An 11,789-nucleotide genomic window follows, 5' to 3' on the forward strand; every position below is an offset into this window, starting at 1 on the left:
CTGTGGTTTTTTGGAGCCTGTCCTGGAACTAGCTCTTGTAGACCAGGCTGGTCTCGAACTCACAGAGATCCGCCTGCCTCTGCCTCCCGAGTGCCTTCTTCTGACCTCCACAGGCGTCAGGCACACACATAGTGCACATAAACACAAACAGGCAAAAGACTCCTGTGCCTAAAATAAAATAAATACATCTAAAATAAATGCGCTTTTAAAAAGCTTGTTGAGGAATACGAGGTGAAATGGTTGTTACATCTGAAGCAGTACTGGTGAGTGGGGTAAAGAAACGAGAAACAATTGCTGATGGGTGTGGGAGTGATTTTCTGGGGGGAATGATGTCCTGAACCCCATTGTGATGATGGCTGCCCAACTCTGAATATGACAAAAAAACCCACTGAATTCCACACCACTGCTGGGTGGAGGCCGCAGGTCGCCAGTCTGGACTTCCAGGAGCTGAAGAGTCTGTGCAGAACTGTTTCTCAGGAGAGGGAGCTCGGTCTGCTGCCCACGGCCTGTACGCGACACTCAAGGGTAACTTCCAGCTCCTCATTCTTTCCTGTCTTCCCTGTTTGTCTTTCTTTGCCTGAGTCTCTATGGAGCCCAAGCTGGCAAGCCTTGAACCAGCCAAGTGCTCTCATGTTGGCCTCTGGAGTGCTGGGGTTGCAGGTGTGCTCCTGACTATGTTTGACAGTGAAGATGGGTGTGGGGTTCACACTTATACATCACTCAAGAGGTGGAGGCAGGAGGATTGCCTTGAGTATGAGACCAGCCTACTTATATAGTGAGTTCTAGGCTAACTTGGGATATAAGAATCAGACTGTCTCAAAAAGAAAAAGGAAAAGAAAGACAAAAAAGTAACATTATTTGTATGCTAAATAAATAAGCAAAGAGCAAGAGATTAAGCTGGAAGCTATTTGGAGGGCCGTTGGAGGTGGGGGGCCAACTAGAAGGTAGATTTATCAGCTCCTTTGACTACAGTTAGCACACAACTCAACAATGAGAAGTGGACTGTTTGGGTCACCTTAGCACAGGCAGGCAGAGGCACTGCTGGGCTCATGAGCACCTGGAACCTGACTCTGGATGATGGCTTGGCTCCCAGGCTCCCTGATAGGCTTAGTGAGAGGCGGAAGCAGACATACAAACTCTACCTCCTTGCTGTAGCCACACACTGGGGCGACACCTGCCGGGGTCCAGCCCTCAACAGGGTTCACACACTCCAGGGTAGGGGCACGTGGATTAGAAAAATTAGGAGGAACAGAGATACAAAAGAAATACAGAGACATGGGATAGAACCGGTAGGGAATCCGGTGAGTACTGAATATGCCTGTGTTCATTTTCCATATGCTTATATACTCCAATCCAGAAAGGGGGGAGGAGACAGAAGACAGCTCTAACATGACACAAAGGACAACCAGAACAGCTTCTTACTTCAATGCCTGAAACATCATACGACTAGACCCTCTGTTGTTTGTGCAGGACCCACAGACACCTTAGATTAACTACTCTGTGGGCAGCCTTGCCCTAGGTCAAACCTCCTGTCAGAGCCTTGAAAGAGCAGGGATAGGCTTGGATTATCTGAGCTTTGGTCAAGAGGAGAGGATCCACCTTTGTGGGTCATCCGAATACCCAAAACATCAAGTAACCACACCCTAGGTCAGGACATTTTGCTTGTAGCCATGCCATAGGTCAGACCTCTTGTCAATAACCTTGGAAGAACAAGAGTTGTCTTAAGCTGTCTGACCTTCAGACAAGGTGGGGTGCATCCACTCCTGTGGGCCCCCACACCTCCTTAGGTTCTTCTCTGGAATAAATTCTGATCCCACCCACAGGTTAGCTACTGCTTCTGGATCCCTCCCCCACAATTGGGGCTGGGATCCAGGTCATTACTGCACAAAGGACATGTTTGTTGTCACTGAGCTATGTCCCACCCTTCTTTCTGCTTTTTTTTTTTTTTTTTTAAAGATTTATTTATTAAGCATACAATGTACTGCTGGCAAGGAAGGCACCAGGTCTCATTACAGATGGTTGTGAGCCACCATGTGGTTGCTGGGAATTGAACTCAGGACCTCTGGAAGAGCAGCCAGTGCTCTTACCCTCTGAGCCATCTCTCCAGCCCCCTCTGCTTTTTGATAGTGGTGATGATGGTGATGTTTTTATACAGGGCTGCCCGAGGGTGGAACTATGTCAACCCAAGGAAGCACAGGAATTCTTCAGGATTCTACCAGGGAAGACAATGGTACCAGAGCATCCAAAGGAGCCAGCCCGCCCACCTTCCTGCCTCTGTCCTTCCTCTCTGTGATTCGTGTAGCCCCCTTCTGATCCTCCTGTGTTCATCTCCCAAATGCTGGGGATACAGGCTTGAACCCAGGACCCTGTGTGTTCTAGGGCAGCACTCTACCGACAGAGATTGTTTCCGGCCTTCTCTAGCAGGCTTGTTCTGCTCACGTGGTTGAGCTCAATCACGTGGTCAGGCTCTTGCCAATAGGAAGTGAGCGGAAGGATGAGGCTCACAGCTTGTAGGTCACATCCTTCTAGGGGAACCTATGTTTTACGCTCTCTCCACATTCCCTTTTCCTACAGGCAGGGTGGCACTGTGGGGGAGGAGCCAGTTTTGCACTTGAGAAAGAAGTTTTGAGAACGGTGAGAGCAAGGCAGAAAACACTGGGCTCCTGAGAGATCCGTGAGCCCAGAGCTGGTACTGTCTCCCTGGCTTCTGACTAGCAAAGAGGGCGAATGTCCCTCTTGAGGCAGCTGCTGTTAATTTGAGAAGGACAGGGGTTTTATCAGGGCTCAGCTTGTGTCCTCAGCTCTCCTCACCTCAATGCTGACAACTGTTGGCAAGAAAGCCTTTCAGGAGAAAGGTTACGTCAGCGAACAGGAAAACAAAACAAAAAGCTGCATGAGTTAGAGGAGCCTTGGGGGCAAACAAGCCGGGGACCCCTCCTCTCCTCAGGGCAGACACTGTGCCCTGACTGTGCTGAGCACGAGTGCTCCTGGCACACAGCTGAAAGTGGATCCTTGGCTTTAATACAAAAGCAGGCGTCTAGTCCAACTCTGAGGATCCAGATCCCAGGCCTGGAAACAAAATGGCACTCGATGACAGGGAACAAAGACGCGCGTGCCTGTTATGTGCAAGAAGGAATTGTAGAGGGGACCACACGACGTAGGAACATCCAGAAACTTCTTTGGTCCTTTATTCCCGAAGAGAGAGACAAATGGGAATATTTGCCATCTAGAGAGATTAGCCTGTAGCTTCTACGGGGTAATGAGCAGCTGGGGGGGGGGGCAGTACTCCGGGATGTGACTCCTCTGGCCTCTGAGAGCTGGGGCAAGTTAAGGGAAGGTGGGGGCAGGCTGTTGAGGGACTAAGGTTGCCACAAAGCCCTTTACACCATCTCTGGAGCTGCTACAGAATAGAAAGAGCACAGTCTGTTGATGGGATAATATATTTATAATTGTGAGTTACTGTTTTTAGACAAATATTGGTATTCATTCTTGTATATTGATACAAAGTTAAATTATATTGACTATTGTATGCATGCATGTTTCTACCTCTGTTTAAAATATTTTTTATGTATTGATATATATTGTATATATTTACCATATTGCAGTGTACATTTTTACCTCTGATTAAGATACTTATATAATGTTTCTGTATTGATATATATTTACCATATTGTAATGTATATTTGTACAGTGTTTATATTTGGAGGTCATTATCCTCATTTGTTACACAGTTGTTTATTGTCTTAGTCTCTAAGTTAGATAGATATTGAGAATTATATAGATTAATAGCCATCTAAGTTTGTCATTTATAATTAGACTGATCAGGTTCTTTAGATATATAGAGATTATACTCAGTATAGATAATCTTCAACCTCTTCAAAGAGCTGTAGAAAATGGCCTTTAATCTAACTAAGAGTTTCGTGATAGTGAGACACAATTGCTCCTGGCAACACCGCTCTATTCCCGAGAGAATGTTGAGCACCAAAGACACTCCACCTGGAGCCTTTCTTTTTGGCAGAACTGGCTTTGGGGCAAAGAAATGCCCATACCTCAACCACTGACAAAGATACAGAGTGTTCATCAATGGATAAAACAGGACTGTCATATCCTGCCAAGACAGGGTAAGATAGTTTTGAAAAGTTGCTTGCCTTTGAAAATGGTATGTCAGTTATGTTAGGCCTTAGCCAAAGTTGGTTGCTTCAACGCTGCTAATGTGACTTTGGGTGATTGCCCAGGTAGCTAGTTGTCTCTGTGATTTGTTGCATGTTTTAGAAGTTGTTTCACTGAACTTCCTAATTACCCAGGTAACATTATTTGCCTTCTCAGATCTTCGATGGGGTTGAAGACTATATAAATGTAGTTACTTTTCTTTCATGACTTGGCCAAGTTATTTATTATATAAGACCTAATCTAGTTAGAATAGGATATTTGTACTTATTGTATATAATTTCATAGTAGGTTTAGAACTCTCTTACTTAAACAAAAGGGGGAGGTGTTGCGGGAGGTCCTTCCGCTCCTCCAGCCTATAGCCGCTGAGATACCCGCCCATTGGGGCGTGGTCTCTCTCCCTTTAAAAAAGCGGCCACTTCCTTCTCTCGCTCTCTTCACTTCCTGCTCGGCTGGCGACTAGACTCCCTTCCTGGTTGTACAGAGGGCTGACGGTGATCTGTAAGTTTTTTCCCCTTTAAATAAATAATACCCTATTAATCATAATTCCAAACTGCTGTGGCATTGTTTGTGACTTACGCCTACACGGAGTCGTGAAGAAGATGAAGTCATGAACGCTCCAGGTAATGGATGGAACTAGAAAAGATCGTACTGAGTGGGATGACCCAGACCCGAAAAGCCACATGCCACATGTTCTCTCACCTGTGGCTCCTGCTCCAGATCTTCGCGTGTGAGTATATAGTCTGGACTAACGGCAAAATATATAATATGATATGTGTGTGTATGTGTGTGTGTGTGTAATGTAACAACAGTTAAAAATGAGACCATGAATTTGAAAGTGGGGGTACATGAGGCATTTTGGAAGGAGAAAAGAGGAGGGAGAAATGTTGTAATTATAATCTCAAAATTTTTTTTTTTCAATTTAAAGTAAAAAACACAACAGAGACCACATGCAGCCTGCAGACACAGTGCCCTCCCCCGCCCCCATTAGTCCTGCCTACTCTAGAGGCTGAGGTGAGAAGATGCTCACTTGAGCCCAGCTCTGGACTAGGCTAGAGAACGTGGCAAAGTGCCGTGCACCCTGGGAAGGGTGCCTTGGCAGAGCTGTCGGAAAGATGAGTGCCAGAGCCAGAAGTAGGCAGGGTGTCTGTTCTCAAAACAGCTGGGCAGTGCCAAGGGAGGAGGGGAAGCAGCTTTTAAAAGACAGTCTGGAATCCAGCCCAGGGACCCGCTAGTGCTTACTGCAAGGTCAGGGTGGTCAGCGCCGAGTTACGGGGGCGCACTATGTTTGCCCTCAGTGTTTGGAGGACCAGGAGAAAACGATTTCAACCACTGTGCCTTAGTCTTCGAATGAGGCCTTTTCTTTTTCCCGGTGACCCATGGGGGCTTCCCCTAGAGACAGCCCTCATTTCTCTTCATTGCCACCACTGCCTTCCCTCCATTTCCAGGGTGGCTGAACCTTTTTCTCTTGGTAGCCCTGACACAGAATGCTGCAGACTAGCTAGCTACAGGCACCGGTCTGTGGATCCACTCCCGAAGCCACAGCCCTTTCCTGGCTGATAAGAATGGCAACAAAGGCTGGACATCAGGACCAGACTGAAGCCACTGTGAGTCGCTGATTCTGCGTCCTGCTCCAAAGGCTGGAGGGGGAATTAGTCATGTTCAACCCGAGAAACCACGGTGGCCCCGGGAGGATCTCTCTACTTTGGAGCATTCTGAGAATCCCCTGACATCCGGCCCTCTTACTGCCCCTCTGGCATCTTCTTCCTCCAGTCCACTCCAAAGTAGGCATAGGTATTGTCCCGTGTCTGAGTGCGTGTGACACACACGTGCGTGTGACACACACGTGCGTGTGGCAGTGCTGAGAGCAGACGTCCCGCCAAGTATTCCAAGTATCTCCTCTGTCGCTCTCCACTTTGCTCGGAGCAGGGTCCCTCACGGAACTGCAGCTCTCTGTTGCAGCCACACTGACTGCAGTATGCATTGCCTCGCCAGTCTTCGGGCTTTATACACAATGCCGGGATCAAGTCCAGGCCCACTCACGAGACAGGCATTTTACCCACTGTGGTGGCCTGAAAGAAAATGGCCCCCCAAAAGGAGTTGCTCTATTAGGAGGCATGGCTTTGCTGGGTGGGTGTGCCCTTGTTAGAGGAAGTGTGTCTCTGTAGGGGCAGACTTTGAGGTCTCTCCTATGCATGGGATACCTCAAGGTCTTAGTCAACTTCCTGTTGCCAGCAAGATGTGGCACTCTCAGCTCCAGCACCGCATCTGCCTGCGTGTGCATCTCCGTCATGATGATAATGGACTGTGTGATCCTGGCCTTGGCCTCCATCTTTGGAGGTCCCCCCTGTGCCCCTTGAACCTTGACCCCTCCCCAGGAAAGGTCATGACCACTCCCACAGGCTATCTAAACTGCTCCCCAGAAAATAAACCTGTGGTTTTCCCTTTTACTCTCCGGTGCTGGCATTGGCGGCTTCCCATTCCCCTTGGGGCCACCCGGGAGCGCAGGTGTCTAATTAAACCTGAATATCTTTTAATCTGGTCTGATTTGGCTTGATTGGGATTATTTTGTGTTGGCAGAGTGGCTCCATTAGGAACTATTCCTAACAGACGGGACTTCTGAGACTGTAAGAGAGCCACCCCAATTAAATGTATTCTTTATAAGAGTTGCCATGGTCAAGCTGTCTCCTCACAGCAATAAAAACCCAGATTCTCTCTCTCTTTCTTTCTTTCCTTCTTCCTCTTCCTCTTCCTCCTTCGTCCTTCCTCCTCCTCTTTCCTCCTCCTTCTCCTCCTTCTTTTCCTTCTTGAGGTAGAGTCTCTGTGTATCCCTGACTGGCCTGGAACTCACTATGTAGTTTAGGCAGGCGCAGAACTCACAATCCTCCTGCCTCTGCCCCAGAGTGCTGGATTATGCTTGTACACCTAGTTAGGCATAAAGATTTTTTTTTAAGTAACCTCTGAGCTGAGTATGAGACAGAAAATACTCAGATGGAAGCTTACTTCAAAGACTTGCTAGGACTAGGGCATAGAGAAGAAGATAGAGACAGAGAGCCTTGGGCTGCCCAGGTGGGGTGGAGTCCATCTCCTAGCCCACCTGCCCTCCTCGGGGCCCTCATTATGGTCCATCCCAACAGTCATACTATGCAGGTTAGGACTAGCAGCAGCTACACGGCAAGTACACGATGTTGTCGACCACGAGAAAAAGCATCCTTCCAGGCTATCATCAGAGTCCCTGATAATTGACAGTTTTGCGGGACACGCCCTATCTCTGGCTACTGGTGGCGTGGCCCGTCGGGCAGTTGATAACTATTCCTCATTGCTCAGACATCCGCCAACCCATGGACGTGCATAGGGGACTTTGGCTGAATCCCAGGATAGCATGCGGTAGACTGCTCAAGCTGTGTTCACACTTCTGGCTGTGTGGCAAGGAGCCATTTGCTCAATCTCTCTGAGTCTTGCTTCCCCCTTCTGAAAAGGAAGAAAATGTCAACAGCTCACTTGTCGTGTGAAGATTTGATAAAATGGCATTCCAGATGCAGGAAACTTCTAGAAGGATACATGGACTTCCTGTAATCAAGGGACCAAGAGTTCTCCATGGCTCTTGATGTGTAAAGGAATCCTGAGAAATGGTGCCAAACAGAATCCCTGCTCTCTTCCCTCGGACCAGACCAGAGAGAGCAGAGCTTTCTTTTCTTTGAGCAGGGAAGGTCTTTTCCTGGCTGAGCATGAGAGCATCCAGAAGCCTGAGGTAGAGAAGACCCACCTTCATAAAGATGAAAGCCGTTTGCCTGAGGGGAAGCAGTGGGCATAGTGGGGGATTAGCAGCAAATTGTAGAAAATCTCCACAGCCATATCCCAAATAGATCTTTCTTAATCAATAAAGAATATTCCTATAAATTAATAAGAAAATGATGTAAAGCCAGGTGTGGTTCTGTGTGGCTATAATCCCAGCATGATTAATAAAAGCCCAGAGACAGATATTGGGGTTCAACCTGAAGGTCCGAAAAGCAAAGTAGCTAGCCACTGACTCTTACCTCCACCTCAGTCCAAAATGGCAATCCTGCCTCTAGAAATCTCAGAATGAGACTGTGCCTGAGAGCTGTCTCCTCCCATTTTATATTCCTCTCTAGTTCTAGGATTAAAAGCATGGACTACTACTGCCTGGTTTCTATGGCAACCAGTGTGGCTGGCGGGATTGAAGGTGTGTGTCACCACTGCCTGGTCTGTAAGGCTGACCAGTGGGGCTGTTTCACTCTCTGATCTCCAGGCAAGCTTTATTTATTATTAAAATACAGATGAAATATCACTGCACACATGCTAACGTGACTACGGGAGCAGTGACCCTAGACCCTCTGCTCTCGTTGCTGTTTTAAATGAGTAGGAAGGACCCTTTCCAAGTTACTGCTGGCCACTGCCATTCTCAGTGAAAGTGTTAGGTAACAGTCTGGACCAGGCCAAGATGTCTCCCCTTGCTGGTCATAAAATCTTGTTGTTTGGGGAGAGAACACTCTAGCCCAGACTGTCCTGGAACTTACTCTGTAGCCCAGACTAGCCTCAAACTCCCTACAATCTTCCTCAAACCAGCCTCAAAGATACTGAGGTTACAAGTGGGAGCCACCACGCCTAACTAAAATTGAGAGCTCTGAGCCGTGCCCCCAACCCTTCTCGGGTTGTCCCGCTCCTCCGCACTCTCCCTACTGTGTGCCATTGTTTGTGTTGCTCAGATTTCTTACTGAGCTCCACTCGGTGCCACCTCCTCTTGATGAAAGTCAATTCCTCTTGCAAGCTCTGAAGCACATTAACCGTTTTGTGGGAATCTTTATGGTGAGCTCTGAAGGGAGGGCAAGAGAAGGGAGTTGAAATGACGCTGCTGTGTATCTGGTAGCACGGGGCTTTCTTCCAGGCCTCTCCATCTAGTTTCCTAAATACCTGTGGTCCCACAGCATTCATTGAGAGTAAGATCCAGGGGTGGTTTCTGTGTACGTTCTTCATTGGCCTGGCCCAGCTCTGTTCATCCAATGCAATAATGACTCGGGAACCTTTCTAACCCATAAGGATTTACGGCCAGACTAAGGCGAGCAGGGCAGGCCCTTCGGCCTCATCTTCACTCCTGGGGAGCAAACTGCACGACCACAAAGCCCTCAATGGAAGCTCTGAAGAGAGGAGGCTTGTCTGCCTCACACCCCCAGTTCGCCAGTGCAGGGCCCGAAGGAGGCCTAGGCCAGCCGCTAGGGGGTGATGGAGCTCTCCTTTGAATTCTAAATAAAGCCGGCCGACTGACAGACTGACAGCTCCCAGGACTCTCCCTGCTTCAGCGCCACAACGTAAAAAAAAAAAAAAAAAAAAAAAAAAATCAGAAAGGAATGCAAGCCATGCAGATAGCGTGGTCTACACCCATTTCCAGGTAGAGTGAACCAAAAAGGGAAATCCAACCAGATTCCCCACCCCATAGGTAAGAAAGTGCGTGTGCCTCTGTTATTGTCTGCTCTCCATGAAAACGCTCCTCCTCTAATAATGGCCCCGCACTGCCCAGGAACCTTGCCTTGTAGCCTCTTATTTTCCAGGAGGCATTTGACGAGGAAAATACAAAATGCAGTCTTTTCTCCTTCTGCGATCTCTTTTATTGTATTTGTCACGCGCTTTAAGGTCTAAGTCATTGGCTCGGCTTAATTCTTGGCAATCAGCGTGGCTTCCAGATCCGAAGGACCGCGGAATCCCTTTGCATTTCCGCACAGTGGTGCCCCCTAGCGGCGGAGCCGCAGACTGGGTTATGGCAGCCCTTTGGCAAGACAAATCTAGTTTTTACCAGAACTGAAAGTGTCCCAGCTTTCTGTGGGTCTTTCAACTCTTACTGTGAACGTTCAGTTTATCCCGTCTTTAAAAAGTAAAAGATCCAGTGTTCCTTCATAACGATCCCGGAATGGCAGTTCGTTTTAAAAAGCCCTCCCTCTTTCTGTGCGGGCCTGCCTTGACTATATGGCGGCGAGCAAAACAACAGGAACCTTGCCTTCCCTCCCCCTCGCACCTCTCTGTTTCACACCACAGGCTTCTTCGTACACCGAGAAGGCCACGGTGGGGAGAAAAAGCCTCGATTGAATCCTACGGTCCTGGGGTGCTTGGCAGACACACCACCCAGCCCATCTGGGAGAGTACTTGGGAGGAGTTAAATCAGAATTTTCAGTTCAACAAGCCCCCGTCAGGGGCTGCTATGTACAGTCAAGTTTCACACTCCCTGGTTTCCTTAACTTGCAGCGCTGTCTCTCCTTGCTGGGCCGCCTTGTCCTTCCGAGGTTCCATCCATTGTCTACCCCAGGCCTCTGGTGGAGACGGGTGTGCTCAGGCACAGCTTCTCCTATGCAAAGTGCTCAAAATGGGACTGGATACCAGTGCCATTCTCCTCAAGCACGGGAAGCACACTCCAGCCCCTCCAAGCTTTCTCTGAATCTTTCTTGGCTAGCTATGTGTTGCGGAGGTAGTCCTTCCGGATCACCACTAGCCCTTCTACTACTGGAAGCCTCTCCAAGTCTGTCTGTGTGTGTGTATGTGTGTGTGTGTGTGTGTGTGTGTGTGTGTGTGTGTGTGTGTGTGTGTGTGGCCACCTTTCTCTAATTCCCCATCATGGGATTACAAGTGAGGGCCACCACACCTAGCTTTACATAGATAAATAAAACACAAGTTCTGAGGGTCGAATTCAGGGATTGCATGGCTGGGCTGTCCTGATGGTGCTGTCCCTGCCCTCTCCAGAGCTAGCTCTCCTGTACTCACACTCGACTTCCCCACTGAACTGCTTTCTCCTGACCTACGTCTGTCACCTTAGTTTCTCTGTGTTATGGAAACTTGCATATTTAAGTCCAAACTCCCATACTTCAAAATATGACTGTATTTAAAGATAAGTTTTTCTTTTCTTTTGTTTTGTTTTAAAGACAAGATCTCACATAGCCCAGGTTGTCCTGGAACTCACTATGTAGCTGAGGCTGGCCTTGGATTCCTTTTTTAAAAAAATAAAAAATATTTTTCTGTGTGGATGTTTTGCCTGCATAGATTTCTGTGCACCACATGTGTGCAGAGGCCCTAGAGGCCAGAAGAGGGAATGGGGTGGGTACTCTGGGACTAGAGTTACAGAAAAGCAATCCAGGCACCATTAGCCCGCGCCTCTGCTCCAGGCTCCCTCCCAAAGCTGATGTCAAGATGTCCTCTGGGACCGTGGTCATCTAGAGACGCCACTGGAGAAGATCTACTCCCAAGATGACGCTGTGGCTGCTGAGCCTCCCGAATGAGCGAGCAGAGCTGAAGTCAGGTCTCTGCCAGGGACTATCTCCATGGGGCGGTGTGGGTGAAGTGGCCAATTTGCCTGACGCTGAGTAAGGAACCGATGGGCTCAGTGGAACACAGCCTTTTCAATTTTTTTTTAAGTTATTTATTTTATGAGCCAAGTATGGACTTACGGGTGCTGGGCAAACAGTACCCACTGAGCTACAGAACCAAAGTAGCACAATCTTCTTAACCCAAGGTCGTGACATTTGGGGTATTCTATTCAGTACAGGCAAGTCAAGAGACTCAGCCTACACCTGAGGGGAGGAAAGTGTGTGTGCGCGCGCACACACACACACACACACACA

The sequence above is a fragment of the Microtus ochrogaster genome, unplaced genomic scaffold (assembly GCF_000317375.1).
Source record: "Microtus ochrogaster isolate Prairie Vole_2 unplaced genomic scaffold, MicOch1.0 UNK29, whole genome shotgun sequence".
NCBI classification, from domain to species: Eukaryota; Metazoa; Chordata; class Mammalia; order Rodentia; family Cricetidae; genus Microtus; species Microtus ochrogaster.